The 12,339-nt window shown below is 39.7% G+C and overlaps 1 non-coding gene across 1 annotated transcript; it reads right to left on the reverse strand.

The window, feature by feature from the left end:
- Positions 1-11,416: 11,416 nt before the first annotated feature.
- On the reverse strand, positions 11,417-11,499 carry TRNAL-UAA. Its single transcript has one exon. It is a non-coding gene; the product is annotated as a tRNA-Leu (tRNA).
- Between the last annotated feature and the right edge of the window lie 840 nt (positions 11,500-12,339).

Raw genomic sequence — 12,339 nt, forward strand, 5'->3', positions numbered from 1 at the left:
CACAACCTATTTAAACTGATGGAATACTGTGAAAGAGCAAGGTATTAGAGATATAATAGCTTGGGTTCAAATTCCAGGACTTTGCTTAGCAGTTTTACTTTGAGCAAGTTACTTAATCCCTATGATAAGAAAGCAATGAGCAGTAGAAGTCAGTGTGGGTTCATTAACAACATTTTAGGTCAAGCTAACATAATGTTATTTTTTATAAGGTCACTCTACTCTGCACAGACAGAATGCATTTTCATTGTGGCACACTATTAGAAAACATATCTCAAGATGTCTTGTGGGCAAAACGAATAAATGCAAACTGCATAGTCCTTAAATTAAGTTTGGAGCTGGTTGAACAATAACACACGAAGAGTATATGTAAATGTATCAATTCCACCTGGAAAGAATACCTCTAATAACAAGAAAGTCTCCCCCTGTTATGTTCAAGATTTTATCAACAACTTGACTAAAAATGTATTAAAGTTTGGGTAGCTCAAAAGTAGGAGGGACAGCAAATGCACTGGATGACGGAATCAAAATTCAAAATGATCTCAATAACCTAAAGAATAACTGAAATAAAGGCTGTTAAAACAGCTGTGTCAAGTTCAACATTTATAGTCATAGCTCCTTGGGATTGGGTATGGCCCAAGGTTAGGGATAGTGTCAGGTCAGTGTGACCAGAGCAAGCAGACTGGACCCACTTGGCTAGCAGTATAAAGAGAGTCAGGGAGAAGAGATGACCAGCTCAAGGGAGCTCCCATTGACCAAATCTGGGAAAATTTGAACAGCCAAATTTTAGTTAGTGATATATAGATTATAACTAATTAAATAAAATACAAATCCATGAGTCCACAGTTGACATAAATGAGTAAATGAATTAATGTGAAGGAGGAAGTTCTCTCTTATAGCACAATGCCAACTAAGAAATACAGAAGAAATGGTGAACACAGAGAAAAATCACCATTTGGCAAAAAATCATGGTAATAATTGGGACAAAAATCATTAGTGGAAGCTAATATTAGTGGGTGGAAGTACAAAAGACTTAGTAATTAACAGTGGAGAAACCTGTTCAATATCATCTTATCTAAGTTGTAAAAGTCAACGTCACTAAAAATAAGACAAATAAATATCCTGTACCTCTTGATATGATGTCCTAAGAAGAACATGGAATCACATTTACGATATTTCTGTCAAAAATTAATAGCCTGGATCTAATAATGAGGAAATATAAGACAATTGTAAACTGAGGAGCTGATATATGTAAGTTTCTTATATCAGCTGATCTGTACCTTCAAAAGGGTCAAGGTCACGAAGGTGAAGAAAAGACCGAGGAACCTTGAAGAGCCTAGACTAGAGACACGAACCAAAAAGAAAAGAGTTTATATTTAAAGACACTACTGAGGAAATCAATGAGATTTGAATGGGATTATGGAATGGATGATAATATGATATTAATATCAATGTCCTAATTTTGATGATTATACTGTATTATGTAGGAGAGTATCTTTGTGTAGGATTAAAGGGGTATCATATTTATAACTTACTTTAGAAAATTAGAGAGAGAGAGAGAATGGGAAAAAGAACTGAAACAAATGTGGTAAATCTGAACAACTGGGGAATCTGAATAAAGGTTGTACTACTTCTGCAGCCTTTCCGAAAGTTTTAAATTATTTCAAATAAAAGTCTTTTAAAAATCAATTACATGTATTCAAATAAGACATATTAATTAGCAAAGCTTAGAGGAAAATTTAAACCTTAGAATAGCTCAGGACTCCCTCTACTTGCCTCTCAGTTCTTGAGATGCTGGCCAGGTTAAAGGCCACCTTCTGTGTCAGGGGTCATTGTATCACAAGTACAGGCAGCAGAGTGTTCAGTCAGGCTTTCTGAAGTCTGAAACTTGGGTTAGGAAATCCACTTGGGGGCCAAAGTGGCTGCTCACTAGTGTCTTTTTCCCTTATTGGCCACAGGGTCTCTCATCTCTGCTTCTGTGTTTGCTTCAACCTTTTCTCTCTGCACGTCCAATTGTCTTGCTTCTCTGTACACACAGCAGAAATGACCTTATGTATTCTTGCAGTAAATTTATAATTCAAATTGTTGGGAGAGAATGTAGTTGGTCCTGTTGATTCAGGTGCCCATCCCTGGCTTGGTCAACTGTGTCAAGGAGGCTGGGGTAATGTGGTCCTGCCCACTTAGCCTCAGCTGAACTTGTGAAGCAGATATTCCAGAAGGGGCATGAGCAGACAAGCTGTGCCCATCTCAACAAAGGAACAACTGAGTCAGTGTTAGGATGAAAAGCCCACTTTGACGAATGAGGAGGTTGGAGACTTCTGGTTCTACATCGCCTCTTAATATGTAAGTGCTAGAGCATGACAATAAAAGACAGAGCCCAGCAGACCAATCAGGAATCTAACAGCTGCAAATGCATGTTGATGAAGGCATGTTGAACCAGTGACTCCAATACCACCGCTGCTTTTGATGTGAGTGATGTCAGTTTTCCAATATTAGAAACTAACTTGATGAAATTCCTAATAAAACAAAGTACGATTTTTCCCGATTCACATGGTAGTTGTGCATTTGGAAAATTCACTGCATATTGAAAGCTTGCAAAAATATTTTCTGTTTAATATTAAAAATGGACTTAGGCTGTGGGTTCAGATAAACAGGCTTTTAGCCTACAGGAATATCCTGCTGGACATCCCAAAATCTTGCAGGCTAAAGGATAATTCTTTATTCTGCGGGATGCCCATACACTGCAGCATGCCCAGCATCCCTTTCCCCTCCCTAATATCAGTAGACCCCATAAATTATCATAACGAGCCAAAAGTGCCCTGCATTCTTCCAGAATGTCCCTTAGGGCCAGCGCCATTACTATTAAGGATCACTGGTTTAGAGACTAGTTTACCTCTGTCAGGAGTGGTCAGTGGGTTATTATTTCGGCCTTACTGGAAGCTTTGTCTAAGTAAATCCCTTCCAATTCTAACATTCAACAAGCCCATAATTAAATCTCATGAAGCTATGACTTGTTCCTATTCTGAAACATTATGGTTTTTTCTCCTTTGATAGTCAAGAAGCTATTGAATTGTATACCGATACTCAAAAGTCAGGTTAGCAAGGACCAGTTTAGCTTCAGTAACAAGCCAGCACAAACTTGTGTCCATTCACATACGAAGGAGGAATTTACTAAGTTAACTTGGAAACACAAGTGTGGGGCTGATTCTATAACAACTGGATCCAAGAATTCAAGTCAGGTTTTGAAGACTCCCTTCTTTCCTCCTCCTCTCTACCTCCATTTCTTTCTTCCTACTTTCTTTCTCTCTCTTTCTCTCTTTTTTCTCTCCTTACATCTTCTTTGCCCTACCTCTCTTCCTTTCTTCTTTTCTCCCTCCCTCCCTCTCTCCCTTTCTCTCTCTTTCTGTGGGCTGAATTCAGGCTCCCTCCTGGTGACAGGTGGAAGGCTACTCCATTCACTTTCCATCCACTCTGTGAAAGCTCTCTGCTACTCCTCTCCTGCTCTGAACTGTGCCCTGCAGTTCTAGGAAAAAAACATGACTATCAAAAAATCAATCTCATGATTAGTTGTTTAATGCCTAATAAAATGTAAGGATGGGACCTTGTTTTTCTTACTCATTGCTGTATCCTAGCCACCAACACAGCACTACCAATTCTAGTCACTTAAAAAAATAATGAATGAATGAATGAATTGCTCAGTTGAAACTAGAGGTTGCTCAGCTTTCAGTGCTGGTATTTCCCTACAAGACTTTTCTAGACATTTTGAAAACGTGGGCGAAAATCAGCAGTAGCTGTGTGTTCTGTAAGCAGGCATTTGGCTGACTGACGGTACTGAGATGTAGTGGCAGACCAGAGATATCCAGTGGGAACATCCTTTCCACACTAGATCTGCCCAGGGGGCTTCTCCATCCAGAATTATCCAAGTTCATCTCCATCTCACTTTGGTCTGAGGATTATTCACAGGAGACTAAAATCAGCATTAAAGAAACTGCCTAATTGCTTCAATTAGTATATTATTGAGGTCATTTCAATTCATTAGGTCACTTTAGAATTTCATTGTGGTTCCATCGTATACTTTTACATGTTGTTCTCTGCAATGCACTATTAGAATGAGGCATTAATCTAAATCACAGAAAAGAGCTCTCCTGCATAATAACAGACATCAATGCCAGTCTGTGAAGCACTTTCCACCCTTAAAAGCATGCCATTATATATTATTTTGCACATCTTTCAAGGGATAGTGGTTTCTTATTTTTCTTATGTGGAATGAAAAAGAAATAAGTCTGCTTGCACCTAAAAATTGAAGCTGAACTGGGTGGGTTAGATTGCTAGTGTTTTTAAAATGTGAACATCCTTAATATAGTTACTTGTGACTAACCCAGTGGATGTGACACCCAGGGCAAAACAATGAGTTCACTTATCATAAATTTGAAAAGTTAGAATTTAGAACTCTGTGCTATTTTTTAACATAAAAATTACTCAAGGAATCACCCAGAATTTTGCTTAAGAAAAGATTTTGATGATGGAAAATCAGGCATTTAAATACTTTTAAATGAAAAAAAAAAGTGTAATAAACAAATCAGAAGAATGCAATCTATACTCCTCTCCTCAAAATCATGTCTTTAAAAATTATATCTTTTTCTAATGATCCCACGTTACTGCACTTATTATGGCAAGTACAATGTATACCCAACAGCAGAATTAATTCCATGAATAACTTTTACCTTTGTAGCAAAACTGGTCTCATAGTCAATCCACAGGAATACTTTAAAAGGATCACTAAGTATAACAATAGATGACTGTACTGATCATACTATATGCCAGGCACTTTCTAAACATTCTATCAACATCACACTTAAACCTCACCATAAATTGTTTGATAGGTACTTTTATTCTCACAACCATTTTACAGGTGAAAAAACAAAGACTTGGAGAAGCTAAATAACCAGTCCCAAGTCGCATAGCTAATAAGGATTGGAGATGGGATTAAAACTTGGGCTGGCTGACTCCTGATCACAGCTCTATGCTGCTTCTTAGTACCTTCGCTGTGTATTTCACAATATATAAAGGAGATTGTGAAACTGAGACAAATATTCAATACTCTTCTTAATAATCCATTTTTTTCAATGCAATTTAAAAAATTACCTTATTCAGTGACTGCTAGCCTCACTACACCAAAGCGATGAATAAAATCTCTGAAAATACAACCTAAACCCAAAGATAAATTTGAGGCTTGAATGTGTAACCTACTCAAATAGAAATGATTCAAAAAAGACTTACATGTTTGCTTCTTTGAACTTCTGAATCTCGATTTTCCTTATTAAAGTCCACCTTAGTTGGAGAGGGAAGAGAAAGGAGAAAAAGAAAAAGAAATGTGAGAAAGCCTGAACCCATTCTATATTAACTATATTTTTTTATTCACTATATGCTTGATGCCCTGGCATCTGGGTCCTTGCTGACCAGGGAGGGACTGCCCCTCCCATGGTTAGCTAATTTCTAGAGATACCAGGCAACTCAGGACAGTCCCTCCACCTAGTGCCTGCTGAAATTATTCAAACCTGCCAATCTTAAGCCTGTTTACTCTGCCTTGCTAGTTCCTTCCTGTGGAAACCACAATTAAGGTTCTTGCTTATGCTTTGCCCTCAGTCCCACTTCTTGACCAGCCCTATTATTTCTCATGTGGCCCTGCATGGTGTGCTGTGATTCTGGTTTCTAGGGATCTGTGCGTATTAAAAACTCTTTCTTTACAAGTTATTTCCATGTCACATGTCTTAGCACACCTGATTAAAACAAATCCTGAGTACATTTTAAAACACATATCCTAACTAAGGATTAATATGTGTACAATAAACAGAATGAACTGTGAAATATACTCAGTGGATTTTAAGATTGTTTATTTATTCAACATTTATACAGTGCATATGATATGCTAGAGATACTCTGCTAGGCACAGTTTCCATTTCACGTCAGTAAGGACCTGCTGCAATCATTGCTTCTCTGCCAGGCACTGTGATAAGTAGTTCAGAGACACCAAAACCTATTTAGGTGAAAATGAAACCAAGTAATTCCCAATGAACCAGATGGTATGAAATAGGCCTCTATCCAGCAGTAGCATAGGTGCCGAGAACCTGGAGTCGTGTTTCCTGACTCTTACACGGCATCTTTATAACTGAACAGACTCATTTAAACTTGGGACACTCTTATTTATCTCATTTGAACAATTAGCAAATATGTGATGTGCATTCAAGTTGTTTATTAATTAGCTGCAATTGCATCTAAAAGCAAAATGTAAAACAAAGGGAATAATTAAGATCTCCAAATTTGAACTTGCTACTAAGAATAAAAAAAAAAAGTTTCTCGTTCAGGATTTCTCAAACTGGACATGACTTCTGTGTTTTAAAGCTAATGGCAGTATTAACCAATGTTATCCCAATAAATTTAATAAAATAAATAAATAAATAATAAAAAAATTAAAAAGCTAATGGCTAATTCAAATCTCTATTCTTCTTCAATTTCATAATCAGTTTTGGAGTTTGAACAAATGTATTGAAACAAACAAAGATGATGGACATGATGAAATGAAGGCCTTGTTCATTCAATTAAAATAATAGTTCATGAAAGTTCTGTCAGTGGTTTGGGATTTGATGGCAGACCTGTCATTAATGATTGAAAGAGAAAAAAGAAAGCCAACCTACTGGCTGGATTTAATATGGCCTTAACTGCTGGTCAAGACGGCTGAGGTAAACGCTGAGCTCCCCTCCTCCTACGACCACATCAAAATTACAACAAAACTACAGGACAACCATCACTGAGAAGTGCCTGAAGACGAGCTGAACAAAAGTTCTATAACTAAGGACGCACAGGAGGGGCCACCTGAAGGCTGATAGGAGGGCTGGGACAGGCACCGGGCTGGTCCCACGCCCACATGTGCTGGTTAAGAACAGGAGGGATATCTCAGCTGCGGAGGTCCCCCCTAAAAAGTGGGGGGATCCCAGCCCCACATCAGGCTCCCCAACCCAGGGTTCCAGAGTTGGGAAGAGCAGTCCCCATAATTTCTGGCTGTGAAAATCAGCAGAGATGGTGGCTAAGTGAGAAGAAAGGCTGTTGGAGACCGAGGCGGTCCTCCTAAGGGCCCCGCGTGTGGACTCACTTGCTGGTGACACACTTGCTCTGAGCTCCATTGCTGGGGCAGCAGCTGGAACAGTGCCGGGGACACATGCGGAGAAACTGAATTGTCTGGTTTCAGGGAGAGGGCTGGAGGGACGGCTTTCTCCCAGACAGAAGTATTGGCAGGCGCCATTTTCCTTGGTTGAGCCCTCCACCCACCATGGACATATATGGTATTTTGCTAAGTGAAACAAATCAGACAGAGAAAGACAACTGTTATGTGATTTCACTTATATGTGGAATCTAAAAACAAAATAAAGGAACAATCAAAAACAGAAACAAACTCATAGATACAGAGAACAAACTGAAGGCTGCCAGATGGGAAGGGTATTGGTGGATGCGTGAAAAGGTAAAGGGATTAAGAAGTACAAATTAGCAGTTACAAATTAGTCACAGGGATGTTCAGCATAGGGAATATAGTCAATAACATTGTAATAAATATGTACGGTGCCAGGTGGGTACTAGACTTATTGGGGGGATCACTTTGTAAGTTAAGTAAATGTCTAATCACTATGTTGTACACCTGAAACTAATATAATATTATATATCAGCTGTAATTGAAAAAAATTTAAATTATTTTTTAAAAATTAAAAAAACAGTAACTGTGAAACAATAATTTATTTGGATTTTATAGTCAAAAAAAAGCAGACCTTAACAAATAAATTTGCCTCAAATCAACCAGTAGGTGTCACTGTTTAAATGTATTGACAACGCTTTTCCTACAGAGTTCTGTGTAAAGAACTCCAAGAGAAAATTATCAGTTTTGAATAACTTACAATTAGTTCAAACCCAGAATAAGGATGCTTATGAATCTACACTTTTAATTTATAATTCAAAGTAGTGACTTAATTTCTTATTGTTAAAATAATCACTGGAAAATCATTCTAAGCTTAGCATCGGTATACTTACACATAATTCAAATTTAAACACAAAATATTTTAAGAATTTTGAAAAACAAAGAGTCTAATATAACAAGTCTACTTTTCAAGAAAAAGTAAAGATTCTGCTACATTTTAGGACAGGGTTTTAATTTTTAAGAACTGATATCATCTAGTTTTCTCTATATAATTTCGAATGAAAGAAAACATTACTTTTTAAATTTATTTTAACAAATTGTGTCTATCTGTGCCTACCACCTAGGTACAATAGGTCTGGGTTTATGATCTTTTCTATCAAAGGAGATTATGAATGTAAAAGTGTTTTGAAAACTGCAAGTTGGTCTACATATGCAAGGTAAGATTTCTTTCTACTTGTGTGGTGTTGTTCTACCGCACTTCCCACAAAAGAAAAGGGAACTTAGTTCTGAAACATCTACTTTTTTGAGAAGAATGTTACAGCCTCATAACCACTCTGCAGAAGGAAATAGTATTTTTTTTTTTTTTTTGCAAAAGACGTAACCTGGGAAAGTCGGTAAGTCTTTGTGACTCCAAAGCCTGACTTCTTTCCACCAAGTCACCTTGTCTTAAATTTTGCTGCATTAAATTAAATTCACTTAGAGAATCCTGCTAATCTGAGGAAACTGATGATAAAACATTTTGTAGAAGATGCTACAATAAAGCAAACGATCTCATCTAAATTTGCTTGTTAAGATTATAGTTAAGTAGGCCATACATATTGATCAATAGAAAAACGTGTGGTTCAGTGTCCTAGGATCTATCCATCCAGCAGATTCTCTTGTTTCTAGACCAGTGGCTTTTAGATGTCATTTCATTCCTCTTTGTGGTATCTCAGTGATCTGTTTGTCAGAATTTCATCAAGCTCAAGAAAAATACTAGCTGGCCTTTTACCACCTGTGCTAAAGCATAGGCACTGGTTACTACTGACTAGAAGCTTGATCTAGTTTTTTTTTTCTTTTTAATACAATATAGTTTTAAAGGAATAAAGTCCACACTACTCCTTGCTTATTCCTGGTAATATCATTCCATATCTGCACCTAAACATACTGATACAAACACATAAATTAGCACAAGCTGGGAAGATTTCACATCACTTTCATTCCTCCCTTTGCTCAGCTTTTAAGGAGGAAAAAAGAATAGGCTGAGCTCAGTCTAACCGGCCACTGACTGAATTAAACAGATTTCTCCAAAAAAATATTTCCTGCCAATTCAACCTCTCCTGAGCCTATATAGACAGACCAAAAGTTTCCACATTAATAGATACAGATCCTTCCAAATGCCACACTCATCAGGTTGCTTCTTGCTTTGAATCTTTCGGTAGACTCCAGACACCATATTTAGCATAGTTTCAAGGTGGCTTCCCCCACCTGTATCTCTCTCCATTTCCTCCTTCTCCCTTCCAGAGCTCTGCTCTTCTTCTTTCAATGCTCAACTAAAGCTGACTCTCTAGGAAGAGTTAGGGCTTCTCACACTGCTCTTTCGGCACCTTGGGCATAATTCATATTTTCTCATTAAAAATGGGTTAATTAAAATCTCTGTCTCTCACTATCTATGCTCCTTGAAGCAGAGACTAGGTTACTCGTCTGCGTATTCCAAGTGTCTAACAGTGACTGGCTCATAGCCATTTCTCAGCGCTGGCAGGATGCTCATTTCATTCTCTTCCCTTCTTGAACAATTCAATTCTAAAGCCATTAGATGGGCCCAAACAAGGCAGATGTTACATTTGGGAGGTGGGGCAGGGAATTACAAACATGGGTAGAAAAACTAAATAAAATCTGTTAGTGTTGGATCAGAATTGGAGGTATTGGTATGAACTCCTAGATATATAGATACATAGATTCATAGGTAAGTAGGTAGGTACGTAGATGATAGATAGATGATAGATAGATAGATATACATGTACACACAAATACACACACTCCCTAATTCCGTCCACTGAGAGGGTCTGAGATCAGTAACATATAAAAAACAATTAGCACACCTAGCACTGAGAGCTTGGTTTCTAAATATCATCTTCCACTAAAAGGGACCAGAGAGCTTTTGGAAATGGCTGATTCTAGGGCTAGGTTAGAAAAAATACAAGCTTGGAATATTTTGGACTAGGAAGTAAGGAAATGCTAAAGAATGATGGAGATGTCAAAAGTCAGCTTAAATGGACTCCCACTAGCCAAATCCTGGACACTGAGTATCAAAACAGATAACTGTAAAATAGACGGTAACCATCAATTAAAATAGGACACCATAAGTGCATACTTATAATATTTGATTCTATAAATACTTGAATAAAATGGAAAGTTTGATGAGTAATTGGATATTTACATAGCTTCAAAGCACTTCCCTTCAAAATATGTATTAATCACAAAAGGAAAGAGTAATTTTACAGTGGAGAAGCCTGGCAGAAAAGCTTAATCAAGTGAATTAAGTTAACAGGCCACGGTAAAACCATGCCACCTCCGAAGATGCAATGGAAACTCGGCATCACTTCTGTGATTGTCCTGCTAAAGAGGCATAACCTGAGTCCAATTATCGGGAAACATCAGACAAATCCAAACTGGAAAAGGGGTGTGCTACAATATGATGGGCTTGTCATCCTGAGAAGAGTCAAGTTTACGAAGGTCAGGAGAGACTGAGGAATCCTTACTGATGGAAGAAGCCCACGATGTGACAAGAATATAAAATGCATGATTTTGAACAAGAGCCTTTTACTCAAAAGGACAACTGGTGATTAAATGGGCCCTGGGGTTGGACGATAGTAAGATACCGAGGTGAATTTCCTGATTTTAATGGTTGTAGTACAGCACCTAGTTATATCTTACTCTCAAATGATTTTAAATAAAGGGTTGTTTTCACTGTACTTGCAGCCTTTTCCCCTCTAGGTTTTATATTACTTTCTTTTTTAAAAAAGAATTAAAAGAAAAACAAAACTAGACCATGATGGATACTGTCTCTGCCTTCGAGGAGTTCGCGGAAGAAATGCATACTTAATTTTGGCGGGAAAAAAAAAAAGAAGTTATTTTGACTTTCCTGCAGAGGCAGTTTTCTGTAACTACGCTGCCACATCACAAGCATCCTGCCCGCCCGGCGGCTCCCGCCCTGCAGGCTGCGCAGGCCGCGGCCGGAGCTCTGGCCCCACCTCGGCCCCGCGAACACTCGCCGCTGCGCAGCCGAGGGCTGGGGCGGCGCCTGCCGGAAACCAGGCCGCGGCCTGCGTACCACGCCCAGCCCGCTTGCCGAGTCATCTGCGTTGCGCCTCTCCCTGCCAGAAGGCGGATTCTCGAGTCCAAGCTGTGATATGCTCGGTGAAACTGATTTTTAAAAAATAAAGTGTCGAAAGGGGGGGAAAAAAAAAAGGCAACTACCAGGAGTGGGGTTCGAACCCACGCGGACATATGTCCATTGGATCTTAAGTCCAACGCCTTAACCACTCGGCCATCCTGGTGCAGGCAAGCGGTGTTCCTGTCGTTCTTCCTACAAGGTGTATTTCACCGTCCTTTTCGCTCCCTCCCTCAGGAATGCCGAGGAGCGTTCGCCGCCGCTTTTCGATTCTCCCAGCCAGAGCTGTGGCGGCCTTCCCGCCGGAGCCTCCACTTCCCGCCGCCTCAGCTCACTGTTGCCCCGGCATGCCACGGTCGCCCGGGTAACTGCAGTGGAGCTCGGCGCGCTTTCCGCGGCGGCGGCGGCGCTGGGAGGCTCGCTCAGTTCTGCTTTCGGTTTCGAGGTGCGCGGGCGCGGCAAACACACTGGTAAACTTTTTGGTTCCTAAGAGTACGTTTTGGGGGCTCCCGAGACTGGTGGTACGGGGACGAAGTCCAGAGGGCGGTGTTTGCTTTGTTTTACTCTAAACGGGATAAACTTCAAGAAATGAGCTGCGTGGGCAGCAAGAGCGTTCTTTGACCCCTGTACCGATGGGTCGCTTTTCTCCTTATCGTGTGTCACAAGTCACACGGGAAGAAAGCTTTGTAGAAATTTGTGTGTGTGCCGCGCCACGGCAAATGCAGGCTGCTGTGACACTGTTCGCCCTCCCTGCTGGCTGCAGGCACTACACCCACTGCACTGGCCTCCTCCCTGTTCCCAAGACCCAGCCGTGCACCTAGATGCTTCTGTTCTCGTCACTGTTCCGTCATGCCCTCCTTCCTTTGTATAGGAGATTGACTTTGCTCTGTCCACCCCTTTTCCAGGATTTCCTCTCCATTCTCGACCGCCCAGGGCCTCGAATCTATGGGCAGAATAAAAAAATGTTATTGTTTTGTGCCACTATTATTTTTTAAAAGAAGCAGTT

The sequence above is a fragment of the Pteropus vampyrus genome, unplaced genomic scaffold (assembly GCF_000151845.1).
Source record: "Pteropus vampyrus isolate Shadow unplaced genomic scaffold, Pvam_2.0 Scaffold24, whole genome shotgun sequence".
Classification (NCBI taxonomy): Eukaryota; Metazoa; Chordata; class Mammalia; order Chiroptera; family Pteropodidae; genus Pteropus; species Pteropus vampyrus.